The sequence below is a fragment of the Sebastes umbrosus genome, chromosome 21 (genome assembly GCF_015220745.1).
Source record: "Sebastes umbrosus isolate fSebUmb1 chromosome 21, fSebUmb1.pri, whole genome shotgun sequence".
Classification (NCBI taxonomy): Eukaryota; Metazoa; Chordata; class Actinopteri; order Perciformes; family Sebastidae; genus Sebastes; species Sebastes umbrosus.
Genome location: NC_051289.1, coordinates 94,940 through 104,939, shown reverse-complemented (window position 1 = coordinate 104,939; position 10,000 = coordinate 94,940). Strand labels below are relative to the sequence as shown.

Here is a 10,000-nt window from a genome sequence, read left to right as displayed (position 1 = left end):
CCCTCTCTCTCTCTCCCTCCCTCTCTCTCTCTCTCTCTCTCTCCATATCAGCCTTACTTCCTGTCCTTTACACCGTGTGTGTTAGTGTTTGAGGTTAGTTAGCTGATAAAGAGTCAATAATCAATAACAGCTCAGCGGGTCTCAGTGAAGGCCGTCTGCAGCGGCGGCTCTGCAGCCGGTAGGCGGCGTGTTTCAGTCCAACGTCCTCTCTCTGTTTCAGCTCTTTAGTCTGATGGAAACAAACACAAACACAAGATGACTCATCGACACCAGACTGTCCTCTCACCAACATCAACCAAACAACTGAACAATGGAATATTAGTATTAGTAATATTAGATGTTACTCCGTATTCTGCAGCTGTTACTCCGTATTCTGATGCAGCTGTTGCATCGTATTCTGATGCAGCTGTTGCATCGTATTCTGATGCAGCTGTTGCATCGTATTCTGATGCAGCTGTTACTCCGTATTCTGATGCAGCTGTTGCATCGTATTCTGATGCAGCTGTTGCATCGTATTCTGATGCAGCTGTTGCATCGTATTCTGATGCAGCTGTTACTCCGTATTCTGATGCAGCTGTTGCATCGTATTCTGATGCAGCTGTTACTCCGTATTCTGATGCAGCTGTTGCATCGTATTCTGATGCAGCTGTTACTCCGTATTCTGATGCAGCTGTTGCATCGTATTCTGATGCAGCTGTTAATCCGTATTCTGATGCAGCTGTTACTCCGTATTCTGATGCAGCTGTTACTCCGTATTCTGATGCAGCTGTTGCATCGTATTCTGATGCAGCTGTTAATCCGTATTCTGATGCAGCTGTTAATCCGTATTCTGATGCAGCTGTTACTCCGTATTCTGATGCAGCTGTTGCATCGTATTCTGATGCAGCTGTTGCATCGTATTCTGATGCAGCTGTTACTCCGTATTCTGATGCAGCTGTTGCATCGTATTCTGATGCAGCTGTTGCATCGTATTCTGATGCAGCTGTTACTCCGTATTCTGATGCAGCTGTTACTCCGTATTCTGATGCAGCTGTTGCATCGTATTCTGATGCAGCTGTTACTCCGTATTCTGATGCAGCTGTTGCATCGTATTCTGATGCAGCTGTTAATCCGTATTCTGATGCAGCTGTTACTCCGTATTCTGATGCAGCTGTTACTCCGTATTCTGATGCAGCTGTTGCATCGTATTCTGATGCAGCTGTTAATCCGTATTCTGATGCAGCTGTTAATCCGTATTCTGATGCAGCTGTTACTCCGTATTCTGATGCAGCTGTTGCATCGTATTCTGATGCAGCTGTTACTCTGTATTCTGATGCAGCTGTTACTCCGTATTCTGATGCAGCTGTTGCATCGTATTCTGATGCAGCTGTTGCATCGTATTCTGATGCAGCTGTTACTCCGTATTCTGATACAACTGTTACTCCGTATTCTGATGCAGCTGTTACTCCGTATTCTGATGCAGCTGTTGCATCGTATTCTGATGCAGCTGTTAATCCGTATTCTGATGCAGCTGTTAATCCATATTCTGATGCAGCTGTTAATCCGTATTCTGATGCAGCTGTTAATCCGTATTCTGATGCAGCTGTTACTCCGTATTCTGCAGCTGTTACTCCGTATTCTGATGCAGCTGTTACTCCGTATTCTGATGCAGCTGTTACTCCGTATTCTGATGCAGCTGTTGCATTGTATTCTGATGCAGCTGTTGCATCGTATTCTGATGCAGCTGTTACATCGTATTCTGATGCAGCTGTTGCATCGTATTCTGATGCAGCTGTTACATCGTACTCTGATGCAGCTGTTGCATCGTATTCTGATGCAGCTGTTACTCCGTATTCTGCAGCTGTTACATCGTATTCTGATGCAACTGTTACATCGTATTCTGATGCAGCTATTACTCTGTATTCTGATGCAGTTGTTACTCTGTATTCTGATGCAGCTGTTACTCCGTATTCTGCAGCTGTTACACCGTATTCTGATGCAGCTGTTACTATGTATTCTGAGGCAGCTGTTACTCCGTATTCTGCAGCTGTTACACCGTATTCTGATGCAGCTGTTACTCTGTATTCTGATGCAGCTGTTACTCCGTATTCTGCAGCTGTTACACCGTATTCTGCTGCAGCTGTTGTATCGTATTGTGATGCAGCTGTTACATCGTACTCTGATGCAGCTGTTGCATGGTATTCTGATGCAGCTGTTACATCGTACTCTGATGCAGCTGTTGCATCGTATTCTGATGCAGCTGTTACTCTGTATTCTGATGCAGCTGTTACATTGTATTCTGCTGCAGCTGTTACTCTGTATTCTGATGCAGCTGTTGCATCGTATTCTGATGCAGCTGTTGCATCATATTCTGATGCAGCTGTTACTCTGTATTCTGATGCAGCTGTTGCATCGTATTCTGATGCAGCTGTTGCATCGTATTCTGATGCAGCTGTTGCATCGTATTCTGATGCAGCTGTTACTCTGTATTCTGATGCAGCTGTTGCATCGTATTCTGATGCAGCTGTTACTCTGTATTCTGATGCAGCTGTTGCATCGTATTCTGATGCAGCTGTTACTCTGTATTCTGATGCAGCTGTTGCATCGTATTCTGATGCAGCTGTTACTCTGTATTCTGATGCAGCTGTTACTCTGTATTCTGATGCAGCTGTTGCATCGTATTCTGATGCAGCTGTTACTCTGTATTCTGATGCAGCTGTTACATGGTATTCTCCAGCTGTTCAGAGCTCAACCTGACTGGTAGCTTCAGATGTTAGAAACTAGAGGCAGACACACTGTTAGCACCTGGTTAGCACAGTAGCTAGCGGCAAACTATGTCCCTGCTCAGTCCAGTTTCTGACCCAGTTTCTAAAGTTACAGATCAGACCAACTCTCACTGTGACCTCTGACCGCCAGTGAGGTCATCATGGAGCAAACTGTCATCACAAACATGTGTCCTGAGGGGGTCTGAGATCAGCTTTCCATGACCCACTTACTGTCCACACACACACACACACACACACACACACACACAGTGACGATGCCTGTACTGTGATGTATGAACATGAACAGGTGTGATCCCAGGCTGCAGGTCAGCCTCTCTCCTTCCAATAGCTCCTCTTATATTCTGCCCACGTCAGCATTATGCTCACTTCAGCCAGCAGTGGAACCATAAACAGTCCACCAGTTTAAACAGATTACAGTAGATCTAAAGCAGAAACCCAAACACAACGTAATCCTCTAACACACACAAACACACGTGAGGCTGATCTCAGGTCAGAGTGAGGGCTGATAGCAGCTGTTTATGGTGGCTGTGGAGGTGAATCATTAGTCAGCAGCTCAGGTGGATGTTGTTGTTTTCATGCTGTGAATATGAGGATAATGTGACGGACCTGAGACAGGCTGGGTCCACTCTCCACACACATTCATAATATACAGACTCATGATATCCACTTTTATGCAGATGACACAGTCTTGTATGTAGCAGTATGTGGAGTAACTGGATCAGAAATGAAAGATAAAAACGTTCTTCTTTCACAATAACGTTTGAGGAAAGTGTCTAAACAGTTGTTGACCCGGGTTGGATTTGGTTCTGCTGGTTGTTAATGGCTTGAGACTGTGACTGCATGAATCAGATCAGTTGCAGCCTACTAGGCAGGTGCACCTCGTTTTGTGAATGAGGTGTGTCATCTGGTTGTGTGTGAGACATGGACGAGTGTGGTGAGTCTGCTGTTCTGAGCTGTGCATGCTGGTGATTTTGTGGCACCGTTGTGGTGAATTGCTGTTGTTCTGTCCCTGTTAGGCTTGGTTGGGGGGTTTTGATAGTGTGGTGATGAAAGTGGTTAGAGTGGTTGTCTTCAGAGCTCATCCAAAGATGCAGGTGGGTCGCCAGTTTCTGGTTGCTTCACCGGGCTTTCGGGGTACAGCCGGTATACCCACCACGTGTAACACCCGAAGACTAGGGGGAGTTTAGTTTGCCAAAAATGAAGATGGAGACAACTAAAAACCAGGGCTGCGTTCGAATAGTCAAATAATGACGTCCTAATGTCTTTTCCTAACCACTTTCCCTTGACCTCAGTGGAAAACGTCATGAGGTCGAGGAAAGATGAGAAGGAGAATTCAGAAGGAGTTAGGAAAAGACAACAGCGGTGTTAGGAGAATCCGACTGCTCCTTCACTAGACTCCGTCATTATGATGCGACCACGGCGGATGTTAGTGACGTCAGTCTGCTGTGGTGAAACTACAATGTTGTGAAGATGGACTACAAAAGGCGCAGCTTCTCCCCGTGCGGTATTAAACAGGTGTTTCAGTGACAGACTGCTTCACCTGCGGTGTGTTAAAGAGAGATACTGCTGCTGGAACACTCTATCAACAGATCCTAAAGATCATCTGACCTAACGAGGACAAACATCACCTCATTACCAAGAAACAGGACTAGATGATCCATATAGAGTTCACTGGTGGAGTTCTGGAGAAGAGGTAGGATCACATACTGGAAGTGGAGGCTGGACTTCTTCACACTTCTTTTTGAAATATTCATCATATTTATTAATATTGATTATTAGTTCATTGATTGTTTACTGTTCATTTGATTAGTTATTCTTGTTTTGTGTTTTACTGAGGTATTTGTTACATGTTCAAAATAAATCATTCATTAAATAGAAAGTGAAACTAAATGGTCGTCTCCGTCCGCTCAGATTAAACATGAATCACAGTTAGTATATTAAAATAATATGTAAGAACAGCATATTGTTTGTTATTATGAACGGCTGAACGCTGCGGCGCTTTAAATGCTGCGGCCGCAAGGCATTGTGGGATGTTATTCTCTCCTTTCCTTTGGTAAAGGATGCTCCAGTGTTTCCTCTGCTAAAGGAGATAGTAAAGGAAACATTGAAGCTCCTTTCCTTAACTTTTGGTGAATTCAAACAGCTCTCATCACGGCTGCTACTGAGACACTGAGAGGGTCATTTCACTCAGTCAGGAACCTTCCTGAGCAAAAAGGACTATTCGAACGCAGCCCTGGAAGGAGACGACCATAAACCACTATTGATGTCTGATGGTCTGATGATTGAGTGGCTCATTAATAAAATGAGGATCAATGATTCCTGCAGATGAACGACGGGTCATAAAGTGTGTTATCGCTCAGATTGTGAACTCTGACCCTGACGGACAGTTTCCTGCTCTGTGATCAGTGATCAGCTGATAACGGCTGAACGTCTCTGAACACCAGCAGGCGTCAGTATCATATCAATATAAACACATTGAGACCCGTCACTATGACGACAGCTGATGTGATAGTCATCCTCACAGCTGCTGACAGTCAGAGAACAGAGAGACGGTAACTTCCCGTGACTGACGGGTGTCTGGTGACGGTCACACGCTGCGATGCTGACTCCTGTTTTAAACCAGTCGGACTTCTCTCAGGCTGCTAGCCTAGCTTAGCACAAAGACTGGAAGCAGGTGCAAACTGTTAGCCTAGCTTAGCACAAAGACTGGAAGCAGGTGCAAACTGCTAGCCTAGCTTAGCACAAAGACTGGAAGCAGGTGCAAACTGTTAGCCTAGCTTAGCACAAAGACTGGAAGCAGGTGCAAACTGTTAGCCTAGCTTAGCACAAAGACTGGAAGCAGGTGCAAACTGCTAGCCTAGCTTAGCACAAAGACTGGAAGCAGGTGCAAACTGCTAGCCTAGCTTAGCACAAAGACTGGAAGCAGGTGCAAACTGTTAGCCTAGCTTAGCACAAAGACTGGAAGCAGGTGCAAACTGCTAGCCTAGCTTAGCACAAAGACTGGAAGCAGGTGCAAACTGTTAGCCTAGCTTAGCACAAAGACTGGAAGCAGGGGAAAACAGTTTTCAGGTGGTCCAGAGCTGGTAGTGGACTGATCCGGACCGGTCCTGGTAGTCTAGTGGTCCAGAGCTGGTAGTGGACTGATCCGGACCGGTCCTGGTAGTCTAGTGGTCCAGAGCTGGTAGTGGACTGATCCGGACCGGTCCTGGTAGTCTAGTGGTCCAGAGCTGGTAGTGGACTGATCCGGACCGGTCCTGGTAGTCTAGTGGTCCAGAGCTGGTAGTGGACTGATCCGGACCGGTCCTGGTGGTCTAGCGGTCCAACAGGAAATCTGTTCTGAGGGTTTTCTAAACGCTTTAAAGGGAAAACTGTTGTGAATTTACCAAAGAACACGAAGCATCCATTAACTTACACCTTAAACACGTCCTTAAAGGAAAACTACAGTTTCATTTGGGTTTTATTTTTGCAGTTGTTTGTTGTTGTTGTTTTTTACTTTTTCAGTTAAGATGAAACTTTAGGGTAAATTAAAAACCTCTTAATCCATGTAAAACTCCTTTAAAAGCCCTTAATGTGTGTAAGGGATAAGTATTCAGTGTAACCAGGTAACAGAACCAACATGAATGTGTCTCTTGATGGAAAAGTTATAAAAATCAATAATTATAATTTACTCATTTAAAGGTATAAATTCAGATTAAAATTGAGGTAACTGGTGAATTTAAGGTGTTTTTTAACCCTTAAAAGACCCTTTAATCTAAACACAAAAGAACATGAAACACCCCGTCGTATATTCCAGTCCAGTCTGGTGATCTGTCCTGACTTTACTGTTTGTGTCAACAGCCTCCGTCCTTTCCTTGCAATGCATTCTGGTAGCGTGGCGTTTATGCAAATCAGGGGGCGTCCGGCACGACTCTGGAAACGCTCTAGAAACGTATAAACTAACCGTTGATCTAAAATAAAGACAGATTCATCAACATGGATTATTTCTGTGAACTATTTACATGATAGAAGAAAAGAAAATTTCCAAACAAGCCGCCATGTTGGTTCCAAACGAGCGTCCATGTTGGTTCCGGTTTCAAAGCTGGGAGCAGCAGCGGCACCCGAGGGAAAGAGTTTGTCCAATCAGGAACCTCGTGGCAGCGTATCAAGCGTCCAACGCTGGGAAGAGAGGAGATCCCTCACCATAAAAAACACCCCTCTAGAAAGTGACCTTAATATCTCCTTAATGGAGCTTTTATTTTGAAAATCCCCTTCAGTCAGATGGTGGAAGGAGCTCAGTGAGCGCTGAGTTTGTGTTAGTAGAGAGAAGTTGATCATCTGTGGGTGAACAGGACTCCCAGTGTGATCCCAGCTGCTCCCAGTACAGCCAGTCCAAACACGGTCCTCAGAGACCAGAACCGGGCCGGAGGTCTGGACTCGCCGTACAGCTCCACGAAGGCATCCTGGGAAATGAAACAAACAGAATCAGCTTCCTGTCGTCTTTCTTTGGTAGTTTGATAAATGAAACGTTGATGAAGTGAAGACTGGTCGACACACACATCTTTATGTTTCTGTATGTTCAGGTCTGGGTGAATAAAGAACTCCTGGTGTCGGAGAGCGTGTGATGTTCATCTCCATCATATTTACTGTTCTGATCAATCATCTAATAAAGAAGTGCAGTAACAGACCGGCGCCACCAGATGGCGGCAGCTACACCTGTAGTCCACAACACCTCCCTTCAAATGTTTCACAATAAAAGCCTTGTTAGGAAATGAAGGGGCTCTCCACTGAAAAGCTACAGGGCTTTTAATTTGAAACAGAAACAGGAAGCAGTGACACACCTGTCAACCGTCCTGATTTTACCAGGAGACTCAGGAGATGTTCTTCATCTTCCTCTCCTGGTTTCCTCCCGAGGTCACAGGTCACTGACTTTACCTGTACCTCTACCTCTACCCCTACCTCTACCTCTACCCCTACCTCTACCTCTACCCCTACCTCTGACTGTACCTCTACCTCTGACTCTACCTCTACCCCTACCTCTACCTCTACCTTTACCTCTGACTGTACCTCTACCTCTGACTCTACCTCTACCTCTGACTGTACCTCTACCTCTACCCCTACCTCTACCTCTGACTGTACCTCTACCTCTGACTCTACCTCTGACTCTACCTCTACCCCTACCTCTACCTTTACCTCTGACTGTACCTCTACCTCTGACTCTACCTCTGACTATACCTCTACCCCTACCTCTACCTCTACCTCTACCTTTACCTCTGACTGTACCTCTACCTCTGACTCTACATCTACCTCTGACTCTACCTCTACCTCTGACTGTACCTCTACCTCTGACTCTACCTCTGACTCTACCTCTACCCCTACCTCTACCTCTACCTTTACCTCTGACTGTACCTCTGACTCTACCTCTACCTCTGACTCTACCTCTACCTCTACCTCTGACTCTACCTCTACCTCTACCTCTACCTCTGACTGTACCTCTACCTCTGACTCTACCTCTGACTCTACCTCTACCCCTACCTCTACCTCTACCTTTACCTCTGACTGTACCTCTACCTCTGACTCTACCCCTACCTCTGACTGTACCTCTACCTCTGACTCTACCTCTACCCCTACCTCTACCTCTACCTTTACCTCTGACTGTACCTCTGACTCTACCTCTACCTCTGACTCTACCTCTACCTCTACCTCTGACTCTACCTCTACCTCTACCTCTACCTCTACCTCTGACTGTACCTCTACCTCTGACTCTACCTCTGACTCTACCTCTACCCCTACCTTTACCTCTACCTTTACCTCTGACTGTACCTCTACCTCTGACTCTACCTCTACCTCTGACTCTACCTCTACCCCTACCTCTACATCTGACTGTACCTCTACCTCTGACTCTACCTTTACCTCTACCTCTGACTCTACCTCTACCACTACCTCTACCTCTACCCCTACCTCTACCTCTACCTCTGACTGTACCTCTACCTCTGACTCTACCTCTACCTCTAACTCTACCTCTACCACTACCTCCACATCTACCTCTACCTCTAACTCTACTTCTACTGCTACCTCTACATCTACCTCTGACTCTACCTCTACCTCTACCTCTAACTCTACCACTACCTCCACGTCTACCTCTAACTCTACCTCTACCTCTACCTCTACCTCTGACTCTGACTCTACATCTACCTCTGACTCTGACTGTACCTCTACCTCTGACTCTGTCTCTAACTCTACCTCTAACTCTACCTCTAACTCTAACTCTGACTCTACCTCTAACTCTGACTCTACCTCTACCTCTACCTCTAACTCTACCTCTAACTCTGACTCTACCTCTACCTCTAACTCTACCGCTAACTCTACCTCTACCTCTAACTCTAACTCTAACTCTACCTCTAACTCTACCTCTGACTCTACCTCTAGCTCTACCTCTACCTCTACCTCTAACTCCACTTCTACCTCTACGTCTAACTCTGACTCTACCTCTACCTCTACCTCTACGTCTACCTCTGACTCTACCTCTACCTCTACGTCTACGTCTACCTCTACCTCTAACTCTAGCTCTACCTCTACATCTATCTCTAACTCTAGCTCTACCTCTACCTCTACCTCTGCCTCTACATCTACATCTACATCTACCTCTACCTCTGACTCTATCTCTGACTCTACCTCTGCCTCTACCTCTACCTCTACCTCTGCCACTGCCTCTACCTCTGCCTCTCTGTTGTTTGCTGTGTGAGATCAGTGTTGGGTTAACGATGTTAACGAGGAGATGTTGGTTCTTTAACTAGGAGATGTTGGTTCTTTAACTAGGAGATGTTGGTTCTTTAACTAGAAGATGTTGGTTCTTTAACGAGGAGATGTTGGTTCTTTAACGAGGAGATGTTGGTTCTTTAACTAGGAGATGTTGGTTCTTTAACTAGGAGGTGTTGGTTCTTTAACGAGGAGATGTTGGTTCTTTAACTAGGAGATGTTGGTTCTTTAACGAGGAGATGTTGGTTCTTTAACGAGGAGATGTTGGTTCTTTAACGAGGAGATGTTGGTTCTTTAACGAGGAGATGTTGGTTCTTTAACTAGGAGATGTTGGTTCTTTAACGAGGAGGTGTTGGTTCTTTAACGAGGAGATGTTGGTTCTTTAACTAGGAGATGTTGGTTCTTTAACGAGGAGATGTTGGTTCTTTAACGAGGAGATGTTGGTTCTTTAACGAGGAGATGTTGGTTCTTTAACGAGGAGGTGTTGGTTCTTTAACGAG

General features: G+C 45.5%; 1 protein-coding gene across 1 annotated transcript in view; it reads left to right on the top strand.

Annotated features, from left to right (window-relative positions):
* The window catches only part of LOC119480929 (rho GTPase-activating protein 18-like), a 24,116-nt gene that overhangs the window by 7,015 nt on the left and 7,101 nt on the right, over positions 1 to 10,000 (top strand). The gene's annotated exons all lie outside the window — the stretch shown is intronic.